At 39.3% G+C, this 12,094-nt stretch overlaps 1 protein-coding gene across 13 annotated transcripts in view; it reads left to right on the plus strand.

Annotated features, from left to right (window-relative positions):
- LRATD2 (LRAT domain containing 2) overlaps positions 1-12,094 on the plus strand; it is a 714,718-nt gene that overhangs the window by 595,327 nt on the left and 107,297 nt on the right. For 11 of the 13 annotated variants that reach the window (XR_009498431.1, XR_009498437.1, XR_009498433.1 and 8 more), the window contains 2 exons: positions 2,622-2,703; positions 11,053-11,166. The gene's annotated coding sequence lies outside the window, so the exon portion shown is untranslated. Of the gene's footprint in view, positions 1-2,621; positions 2,704-10,082; positions 10,356-11,052; positions 11,167-12,094 lie in introns of all 13 variants that reach the window. The other 2 variants (XR_009498435.1, XR_009498439.1) reach the window with 2 other exon arrangements.

Genomic DNA, 12,094 nt, shown 5'->3' on the forward strand with positions numbered 1-12,094 from the left:
TTCCCATGAGGCTTGTGCTTTGATAAATGCCATCTTCCAAGTTGATACTAGTAACAAATGGGCTTTTCCCCTGTTTAATTAATCAAAGACAGATAAATCGCTAACCAGTACTTCTAATCAGCATGAAATATGTAAGCACTGTAAGCAGCCTGAGTTGTTTAATTCTAGGCTAATATAGACAATGACCTGTTGGCGTGGGTGCCCTGACTGCAAGCAAGTGAACAATTACTCCCAAGATTTCAAAATTCCAAAGTTAGTTTATCAATCTGTAGGGATCTGGGGACCTCAGTTTGGGAAACACTTCCTTAGTGTGATCCATGTCATACAACAAAGTGGCATCTTATCAAAAGTTTGGGTTCCAATGTGAGCAATTAAGTAAACACATGCATTTAATCAAAATTATCTTTGAAAATCCATTAAATCACCCAGACTCTAGGTTTTGTACATGGCTTCTGCAGTAATGTGTCTATAAATTTGCAGTATATGCAGTAATACGCAGCACATAATCAAGTATTTTTGTGCAAACCATAATTGAATATATGGTATATAATTATGTGTAATTGAATATCCAGTATACATATATGATTGGGTTGGTAAGTTAGATGTACACATGATGTGACTCCAACATAATATTGTCATATGTACAAAATAATACATACAGTAAATATTTATATTATAAAGAATAATTAAATAAATACTTCCAACCAGATTTAGGAACACTGCCAAGAGTTTTAAATTCCTATGTTGCCCTCCCTCCTGACACTCCTCTGCCTACTCTCCCCTAGCCTAATACTGTCCTGCATTTTGCTTTGTTTTTCAACTTTACCACGTGTCTGTATTACTAAATAATACATTGCTTAGTTTTGTGTATATCTGAGCTTTATATAAATGGTATCATATGGTATGTATTCCTGTGTAATTTACATTATGTAAATGTTTTTGCCCAACATTATGTTTCTGTTTCTATGCATGCTGCTGTAGTTCATTCATTTTCACTGCTCTATAGAAAGTAATTTTTCAACTTAAGGTGTATCTTTTCCTGAATTTAGTTATTTTTATCTAATTTAGTCATGTAATACAAATGCATCAACATAGAAAACTGACACTAATTTTGCAACAAACAACCCCCAATCTGAGTGTCATTAACAAAATAAAAAATTTATTTTCTGTTCACATCACAGTCCAAAGTGAGTGGGCAACTCTGCTAGACTAATCTCCTCCTAAAAGTAACTCAGGGATCCAGGCTCCTTTCATCTTTGACACCAAGATCTTCAACATTGACCTTCTGGTAGCCATGGAAAAAGAGAGAGCAAGGAAGATCTCTTAGGGTTCAGGAGAGGCTGAGAAGTACTTTCTGTATGCCCAGAAAAGGAAATGGATATGCTATAAAAGTGTTCACTGAGCTTAGGATCAGAGGTTTGGCATGAATAAAATTTGAAAGTTCTCTAATCTAACTCCCTTGGTTTTATCATTCAGTGAATATTTTTTTAGCACCAGCTATATGCCAGGTAATGGTCTAGTGACATCTATAGCACCTTTGATGAAGAACTGCCCATCCCCTGCTTCAACACTCCCCAAGACAGGACGCTCACTGACCCCAAGGAAGCAACTCCCATATTTGCACAGTTTGGACTGATTATTATTCATTATGCTCATGTCAAGCAGTTCCAATTAATAACAAGGACCAGGATGTGTCTGTCCTTATACACAAATGTAGAGGTCCCAAGATGACCCATAGGCTGGTTTTGTTGAAAGGGTCACCAATGCTGAGGTTATCCATGACAATGACAGTAATTCTATATTTTGAACATGATACCCCACTGAATTTTCTCTCTTTTTCATGTTCCAACAAATTGTCATATAGTGTTTTCCAAAGTTTGGATGTATTAGATGTCTCCAGATCCCAAAATAGTTGAGCCAGCTGGGCTTTGCCTTTACCCAACTGTTCCCCAGTTTTTCTCTGTACCCTGCCACACACACACACACACTCACACACATGTACATACATGTACACATGCAGACTGAGACCAATATATTGTTTCGTAACTGATGACATTTTCAACGCTATTCTTTAAGGTTTCATAATACTTCCAATACCTAGCAATCTAGCACAAACACACCGCATCTCTAACACAGATATTTCAAAGGCGTATGTTTGATACTGTCAACAAACTCTGTAGAGGACAGGGACTTTTGTAGGAATACAGGCATACATATTAAGGCCCAGATTTTCAAAAAAGGTACCAGCACAAATAAATCTCGTTCCCAGAAAGAAATGCTGAAACTTTTTTCCACTCAAAAATACTTTGAACTCAGTGAATTCTAACTCCTGTGCCTTATCTAACTCATGTGCCTTATCTCCTCTGTTGCCCTTGAGTTTATAGTTTGACTATGAAATCAAATAACCATTTTGCTTATATATATATAAGCAAAATGTGTGTGTGTGTGTGTGTGTATAAAAAAACACACACACACAAACATCTCTTGGAAAATTTTTAGGGTAAACAGCTTGAATTCAGATGTACTAGTTATGCTTAGGTAAGATGTTGGCAAACTTTTTCTGAAAAGAGATAGATAGTAAATATTTTAGGCTTTTGCACACCATATGTTCTCTGTTGCAGGAAAGGGCTCTCCTGTCTTTCTTTGAGTTTCACTTGCTTGCATCTCAACTTGGAAGATTGTAGACTTGCTGATGGATGAAAGGTAAGAGGACAATGATGGCCTCCGCCACTGTCCTGGAAGGCACTTGCAGACTTTGACAGAGAGGAAACCTTGAACTTCCCTCCAAACGGAAAGGAGGGTGAACTCTGTGTTATGAAGCACTCTATCTAGCACACTACCATCCAGCTTTGCTCCCTCACAACTGCCCTGCTCCATCTTCTGCCACAGCTGCCACCTCCACCCTAATAAAAGGAAAATCAAATTTCTGATTAAGTCACCCCCACCTGCTCTGCCTCGCATCCGCCCCATCTCAGTAAATGTCAAGTCCTTTCTTCCACTTCTAACGTCGAAAAACCTCAGAGTCAACCGCAACACTCTTTTGCTCCCCACCATTAACTCTGGTTGTAATTTAACCTCTTCCCACCACTGCTACTCCCTGACTGAGAGCCAGCATCACCTCTCCCCCATCTCCAGTCCCTCGGAGATCTTATCAAGTCTCCTGACTTTAAACGTAGTCTATCTATACATGACAACTTCCAAACGTACACTTCCAACCAGACCCGCTTTTCCACTGACTGTTCAACACCTCTACATGAGCATTAGAGCATTAACAGGCATGTCAAACTTCACATGCACAAATTTGAACTCCTTATCTTCCTCTTCAATTCAGCTTTCCAGAAGTTTTCCCCATTTCAGCAAACAGGACCTCTGTCCTTCCACTGGCTCAGACCAAAATCTAAAATACCTCTCTGTCTCTCTCTGTCTCTCTCGCTCTCTCTCTCTCATCTGTCTCTTTCTCTCTTCCTTCCTCCTTCTTCTCCTTCCCCACCCTGCTCCACACCCATCTAATCCACCAGCAAATCCCCCTGGCTCTACCTTTAAAGTGAATCCAAATTCCAATTCTCACCCCCTCTTCTACGCCACATTAGCCCATCACTTTCTTAGACAATCATAATAACCTTCTGCCTCCCTGTTTCCAACTTTGTCTCCCTGCAGTCTATTCTCAACCCAAAAAGTAAAGTGTTATTGTTTTTTTAACATCTTTATTGGAATATAATTGCTTTACAATGTTGTGTTAGTTGCTGCTGTATAACAAAGTGAATCAGCTATATGCATATGTATATCCCCATATCCCCTCCCTCTTGCATCTCCCTCCCTCCCTCCCTATCCCACCCCTCTAGGTGGTCGCAAAGCACGGAGCTGATCTCCCTGTGCTATGTGGCTGCTTCCCACTAGCTATCTCTTTTACATTTGGTAGTGTATATATGTCCATGCCACCCTCTCACTTCATCCCAGCTTAGCCTTCCCCATCCCCGTGTCCTCAAGTCCATTCACTATGTCTGTGTCTTTATTCCTGTCCTGCCCCTAGGTTCTTCAGAACCTTTTTTTTTTTTTTTTTTAAGATTCTCTATATATGCGTTAGCATACGGTATTTGTTTTTCTCTTTCTGACTTACTTCACTCTGTATGACAGACTCTGGATCCATCCACCTCACTACAAATAACTCAATTTCGTTGCTTGTTATGGTTAATACTCCACTGTATATATGTGCCACATCTTCTTTATCCATTCACCCGTCAATGGACACTTAGGTTGCTTCCACGTCCTGGCTATTGTAAATAGAGCTGCAATGAACATTTTGGTACATGACTCTTTTTGAATTATGGTTTTCTCAGGGTATATGCCCAGTAGTGGGATTGCTGGGTCGTATGGTAGTTCTATTTTTAGTTTTGTAAGGAACCTCCATACTGTTCTCCATAGTGGCTGTATCAATTTACAGTCCCACCAACAGTGCAAGAGGGTTCCCTTTTCTCCACATCCTCTCCAGCATTTATTGTTTGTAGACTTTTTGATGATGGCCACTCTGACCGGTGTGAGGTGATACCTCATTGTAGTTGGTTTGCAGTTCTCTAATGATTAGTGATGTTGAGCATCCTTTCATGTGTTTGTTGGCAATCTGTATATCTTCTTTGGAGAAATGTCTATTTAAGTCTTCTGCCCATTTTTGGATTGGGTTGTTTGTTTTTTTGATATTGAGTTGCATGAGCTGCTTGTATATTTTGGAGATTAATCCTTTGTCTGTTGATTCATTTGCAAATATTTTCTCCCATTCTGAGTGTTGTCTTTTCATCTTGTTTATGGTTTCCTTTGCTGTGCAAAAGTTTTTAAGTTTCATTAGGTCCCATTTGTTTATTTTTGTTTTTATTTCCATTTCTCTAAGATTTGGGTCAAAAAGGATCTTGCTGTGACTTATGTCAAAGAATGTTCTGCCTATGTTTTCCTCTAAGAGTTTTATAGCGTCTGGCCTTACATTTAGGTCTTTAATCCATTTTGAGTTTATTTTTGTGTATGATGTTAGGGAGTGTTCTAATTTCATTCTTTTACATGTAGCTGTCCAGTTTTCCCAGCACCACTTATTGAAGACACTGTCTTTTCTCTGCTGTATATTCTTGCCTCCTTTATCAAAGATAAGGTGCCCATATGTGCGTGGGTTTATCTCTGGGCTTTCTATCCTGTTGCATTGATCTATATTTCTGTTTTTGTGCCAGTACCATACTGTCTTGATTACTGTAGCTTTGTAGTATAGTCTGAAGTCAGGGAGCCTGATTCCTCCAGCTCCGCCGTTCTTTCTCAAAATTGCTTTGGCTATTCGGGGTCTTTTGTGTTTCCATACAGATTGTGAAATTTTTTGTTCTAGTTCTGTGAAAAATGCCATTGGTAGTTTGATAGGGATTGCATTGAATCTGTAGATTGCTTTGGGTAGCATAGTCATTTTCACAATGTTGATTCTTCCAATCCGAGAACATGGTATAGCTCTCCATCTGTTTGTATCATCTTTAATTTCTTTCATCAGTTTCTTATAGTTTTCTTCATACAGGTCTTTTGTCTCCTTAAGCAGGTTTATTCCTAGGTATTTTATTCTTTTTATTGCAATGGTAAATGGGAGTGTTTCCTTAATTTCTCTTTCAGATTTTTCATCATTAGTGTATAGGAATGCCAGAGATTTCTGTGCATTAATTTTGTATCCTGCTACTTTACCAAATTCATTGATTAGCTCTAGTAGTTTTGTGGTAGCATTTTTAGGATTCTCTATGTATAGTTATCATGTCATATCCAGTGACAGTTTTACTTCTTCTTTTCTGATTTGTATTCTTTTTATTTCTTTTTCTTCTCTGATTGCTGTGGCTAAAACTTCCAAAACTATGTTGAATAGTAGTGGTAAGAGTGGGCAACCTTGTCTTGTTCCTGATCTTAGTGGAAATGGTTTCAGTTTTTCACCCTTGAGAATGATGTTGGCTGTGGGTTTGTCATCTATGGCCTTTATTATGTTGAGGTAGTTCCCTCTATGCCTTTCTGGAGGGTTTTTATCATAAATGGGTGGTGAATTTTGTCAAAAGCTTTTTCTGCATCTATTGAGATGATCATATGGTTTTTCTCCTTCAATTTGTTAATATGGTGTATCACCTTGATTGATTTGCATATATTGAAGAATCCTTGCATTCCTGGGATAAACCCCACTTGATCATGGTGTATGATCCTTTTAATGTGCTGTTGGATTCTATTTGCTAGTATTTTGTTGAGGATTTTTGTATCTATGTTCATCAGTGATACTGGCCTGTAGTTTTCTTTTTTTGTGACATCTTTGTCTGGTTTTGGTATCAGCGTGATGGTGGCCTCGTAGAATGAGTTTGGGAGTGTTCCTCCCTCTGCTCTATTTTGGAGGAGTTTGAGAAGAATAGGTGTTAGCTCTTCTCTAAATGTTTGATAGAATTTGCCTGTGAAGCCATCTGGTCCTGGGCTTTTGTTTGTTGGAAGATTTTTAATCACAGTTTCAATTTCAGTGCCTGTGATTGGTCTGTTCATATTTTCTATTTCTTCCTGGTTCAGTCTCGGAAGGTTGTGCTTTTCTAAGAATTTTTCCATTTCTTCCAGGTTGTCCATTTTATTGGCATACAGTTAGTTGCTTGTAGTAATCTCTCATGATCGCAAAATGTTGTTTTAAAACTCAAATCAGATGATGTCACTCCTCTACTCATAACCCTTCTCCCTCTGGATTAGTTGTCTGGTAACTTTTGCCAATACAACTAACTATAAACTGGAGAGGAAAGGAAAAGCGGACTCTGGTGCTCATGGTCATTAGAAAGCCCCAGTGTGTTCATTCTGGTTTGGTACTTAACCAGATTAAAAACTTGTTTATTTTTGCTTACAAAACGTTCATCTGCTTTGATGACAAAACAACGCTTTTCTCTTTTTCTTTTTTTGACTAATTCTCTTGAACCCAGTATGTGAAGAGTTGGTCATTATAATGATTCAATCTAATTTTATAAGAAGTAGTTCTTTATTTTCTAAATACTTAAGGACCACACACTTTTAATAAGTGTTAACAAATATACCAAGATTTCTGAGTTCAAAACTGCTTTCATTTATTTAAACTCATTTTTGGCCTCATAATATTGTTTTTTTAAAAAGGTAGCATTTTTTGAATGTTTACTATGATCTTCACTTGCAATATAATCTCAATTGATTATCAAGAGAAACATGAGGTAACTACTATTATCCACGTAATTTAGACAAGCAAATTGAAACTCCGTGAGGTAAAGTAACTTTCCTAAAGACACACAAGACTGAAATTGGAATTCAGACTCACACCTGTCTGGCGTAAAGCCTTACTCGGTTTGACCTCTTTATTATGTTGTTATAAGGGAAGAATTGCAGCATAATAAAGCCAAGAATGATCTCTAGAATCGGCTTAGCCAGAATTGAATTCTAGCTGTACTACTAGACTTTATACAGGTGATGTTACTTCTCCAAGCCTCAATTTCCTCATCTGAAAAATGAGGCAATTGATACCTACCACAGGCATTTGTGATAGCATAGTGAGAGAAAGTAGGTAAAATGTTAGCACATCTTAGTTATTATTATTTCTGATCTAATAGGCAAGGAAAGAAGGAAAAATGAAATGAAGTATCTTATTAGAAGCTAAATTGCTATTAGTGGAAGAATCAAGAAGAGCTTAAATTTGTGAAATCTATGATATTCCATATGCCATTTACTGAAATGGCAATTTCACATGGCAAATCATGTGACTTAATTGATCTTCTGGTCCAAGTTCTGTGCTCTATCTACTGGTATAGACTGGGCCATAGATGAACATTTGAGAGGTATAGTGTTGGCAGCTTTTAGTAATCTTAGTATGAAAATCTGTCTTTTAGGATTCTCTAATTATCAGGGTCAATAAAAGAGAGACTTCAGGCACTTCTAATTTTCAATATCACTGCTAAATTTATCACCTTAAAACAATATATATTTGCTATCTCACAATCTCTGCAGGCCAGGAGTTCAGGCACAACTTTGCTGGGAGATCATTTTAGGGTCTCCCAAGGATGCAGTTAAGGTATCAGCAGAGTTGCCATCTCATCTGAGGCTGGACTGGGAAAGATCTGTTTCCTAGGTCTGTGTAGGCTGTTGGCACAAATCAGTTCCTTGTGGTTGTAGGACTGAGAACTTCAGTTTCTTGCTGATTGTTGGTGGAGATCACCCTCAGCTCCTAGAGGCTGCTCATAGCTCTTTGCCAAATAAGGTTTCTCAACATGGTGGCTTGCTTCTTCAAAGCCAGTAAGGGAGGCAGAGACTCCAGCAAAACGGGCCCTACAATCTTATGTAATTAATCACATAATCACATCCATGAAGTCATGTATGTCCCAATATCTCAGCCATAAGTCGTTGGTTAGAAGCAAGTCACAGGTTCTACCCACACTCAAGGGGAAGGAATCACACAAGGGCCTCCCCAGGAGATAAAGATCTTGGGCATCTCAAGAGTCTGTCCAGCACACAAGACATGGAGACAGAACCCCATGGGGGAAAAATAGTGATGTGGTTGTAGCAAATAGTAGGAGGTATTAAAAAAAAAAATCAGCCTGGGGCTTCCCTCGTGGCTCAATCGTTAAGAATCCACCTGCCAATGCAGGGGACACAGGTTCGAGCCCTGGTCTGGGAAGATCCCACATGCCGGGGAGCAACTAAGCCCGTGCGCCACAACTACTGAGCCTGCACTCTAGATCCCTTGAGCCACAACTAATGAGCCTGCGTGCCACAACTACTGAAGCCCGTGCACCTAGAGCCTGTGCTCCACAACAAGAGAAGCCACCGCAATTAGAAGCCCATGCACCGCAACAAAGAAAAGCCCTGCTCGCCACAACTAGAGAAAGCCCGTGCACAGCAACGAAGACCCAACGCAGCCAAAAATAAATAAATTAAATAAATAAATTTTTTAAAAAATCAGCCCACAGGTTACCATAGATTATCTACTTCTGTCATTGAGCTGACAAACTGGTAAGTGAAGTGACAGATTCAAGCCAAGGGTTTGGAAGTCTTAAAGTTCTACACTTACGATTTGTGTACTTTGGATATGCTATGACTCAATAAAATAGCTATGGAGTTTTACTCTTTGTTACAATTTCCCTTTAAGTAGGTATAATTTATTTCTTCTTATGACTTGTATGCTGGCTGTGTAACCTAATTTTTATCACTATTAGAGTCCTGATTATTTTCCTTGTTGTTTTAAATAACAAACGACATTCTAATTTAGTTCTTCTTCAACCAAAAGAAAGCAAAAATCCTAATTTTAACATAGTGCTACCCCCTAAAGAGACTGGAAAAGTCAAGCATGGTTGTTTCATTTTAATGCTTGATCTCTTAAAACAAGCTGACAAAGAAGTGACATATTTCAGTTGAATTTATCAAATGTTTATTATTTTTTGCTACCATTATTTGGGGGTAATTATGGCTCAATAATTCAGTAAACATGTTCTGATGTAAACAACTGTGAAAATTGCATTTTTGAATGCTCCAACTGTGCCCACAACATAATCAGAAGCAGTAATTTATTACTCAGACTAATAATTAGAAGTAATTAACTACTAGACACAATTAGAAACAGTAATTTATTTCTTAACATAATGTAAAGAGCTGCTGTTTCAATGCGTGTTTGAATATTTAGCAACCAGTAATTACTCTTAGAGGAAAGAAAGAAATGTGACTGTTTAGTTAACAACCCTAGATGCCTGGCACATGTGTCAGTCTGGCCCATTAACATGGAGGTTTGACAAGTCACTGGGTAGAATCCTGCTGATAATGAGAGTTCTGTGACAAACTTGGAAAAAAATGGTGTGAGGATTTCATATTTATTCAATCATTGAATGCATATCTACTATCTGCTAGGTATTATGTCATCTGTGCTAGGCACTGGTGATATAAAAGTGAATGGGATAGACACAGTTTCCCCCCACACACACACAAGAGGTCACACTTTAGAGAAAGATTTAGTTAAATGTGGTATATAGCATGATAGAGAAGTATCGGATGCTAAGGGAATTTAGATTAGAAAAGGGTTTTTTGGTCTGTTTTTAATACCTCACTAGAATTCTCTGACTGGCATGTAAACCATGGTGTGAACTAGATGAAGAGGAGAAAGAAGAGTCTCTGGCACTAGCAAAAACACAGTTGAAACGCCCCTGAGATGGGAATGAGCTGGGCACCTCCACAGAACTAAAGAAGGACCCTGCCGGCTGAAGCAGAAGAACAGGGAAAAGAGTAAGAGCTGGCATGGTCCCCATATGCATGGCTATACCAACGACGTTAACAAGTATGGTCTTCACCTTAAGAACAATGCTAAAACATTGAAGAGATCTAAGGTAGGCAATGACACCGTAAGATCTGCCTTTTTAAAAGAGCTTTCTGGCAGCTATTCAAGATAGAATGAGGGAAGGCAAGAGGAGATTGGGGGAAGCCAAGGAGTATGTTAATGAGCCGTTCAGTTGAAAGATATGGCAGCTTTAACTACAGTAACGGATGGAATGGAGAAATGTAGACTGAATCCTGAATATTTAGAAGTAAAACTGGCAGTGCTTGATGATGGATGAAATAAAAATGGTGACAGAAAGAGAAGGGAGCTGACTGCTACAGCTGAGTGGTGGTGGGACCATAAACTGACCTAAGGAACACAAGGGTAGCAGCAGGTTGCATTGTTGACTGATGCTGCTTTTGGAGATGGGAGTTTGAGGTGCCCAAAGACATCGAGGGGAGCTGCTGAGCAGGCAGAGCATATACCTACCCGTTTGGAGCTTGGATGACAGGTCTCAGCCAGAGCTATGTATTTTGGATTCTCATCAGCATATAGGAAGAGATTTACTCGAAAGAGAATTTAGATTAGGAAGAAAATACAAGCTAGAACTGAGCCTGGGGAAACTCCATCTACACAACTCCAGCAACTAGGCACTTGGCATCCCTCCCCACGTCTCCCCAGTTGTTTCTCAGGATCCTTAATGGTGACTCCTATGTGTTGACATTTCTTCCCGTTCACTCTTTTTAATGATATTCCTCTGCCCACAGGTCTTTCAAGGGAGGCAACTCTGCTGCTACGGCTGCTGGTACCACCTAATAAGAACGAAATCCTGCTTTTCTTCCTAGGGCCTTTTCTTGTTCTCAAAGCTGCAGACCCCCGAGGTAACCAGCAGTGCTGTGCTCTCCTCAGTCATCACTGTGTTAATCCATTCACACTAACCTCAATGCACAAATGAGACTGTCCCCCTCTGCAATTCTGCAGTGTGCATTCTTTCCGTCTGGAACACACTGCCTGCTCTCTACCTAAGGACCAGGCACAGTCCACACGGCAGGCATAGGGCAGATGCCATGCTAGTCTCTTCAGTAGCTCTTCTCTCTTCTGTCCTAAAACCATCCACTCACTGGGCTTGCGCACATAGACATCTGGCGGGGCGGCCGGGTGGGGCACTGAGGGCACGTCGATCAGGTCCTTGGACGAAACCAGTCTCTGCAACCCAGTTTTGTTTCAGCCACATAACCCTTCCGAAGAAAGTCAGTGATAGATAATACTCTGGTTTGGAGCCAATACCCAGGAAATCAATAGGCATTTCTATAGTGTTTGCAGTTTATAAAATCAACATACTTTATCTTTTTAATTTCCATAGCAATCCTATGAGGCAGATGTCATTATCCTCATGACACAGATGAGGAAACCAAGGCTCAGAGAAGTTAAATTACTAGATTCATACAGCTAAGGTGGTGGAACAGTAATTGAAAACCATATTGTATAACTCTAAATTTTGGATACTTATTACACCAGGCTCAAGGCTGCTCAGGCTAGAAGAATCATAATTGTTAAAAGATTTCACAGGTCTATGTCATCACAACATGTGAAATCTGAACCATACATGATGGGATTGTCCAGGGCAAATGAGACTAAGAAAACTTTTGATCACATCTAGTTATAAAAAAGCTGCAAAATTCAGTGGCAGAGTCTTCATTTCAGGAAGAAGAAATTAATTTGGGGGTATTGAGAGATGATAAAGCATTAGGAATTCAGAGACAAAAACAGGTGAAAAGCAAATTTTCTAGATCTCCATTTGTTATTGCA

This window comes from Balaenoptera ricei, chromosome 17, assembly GCF_028023285.1.
Source record: "Balaenoptera ricei isolate mBalRic1 chromosome 17, mBalRic1.hap2, whole genome shotgun sequence".
In the NCBI taxonomy this organism is placed as follows: Eukaryota; Metazoa; Chordata; class Mammalia; order Artiodactyla; family Balaenopteridae; genus Balaenoptera; species Balaenoptera ricei.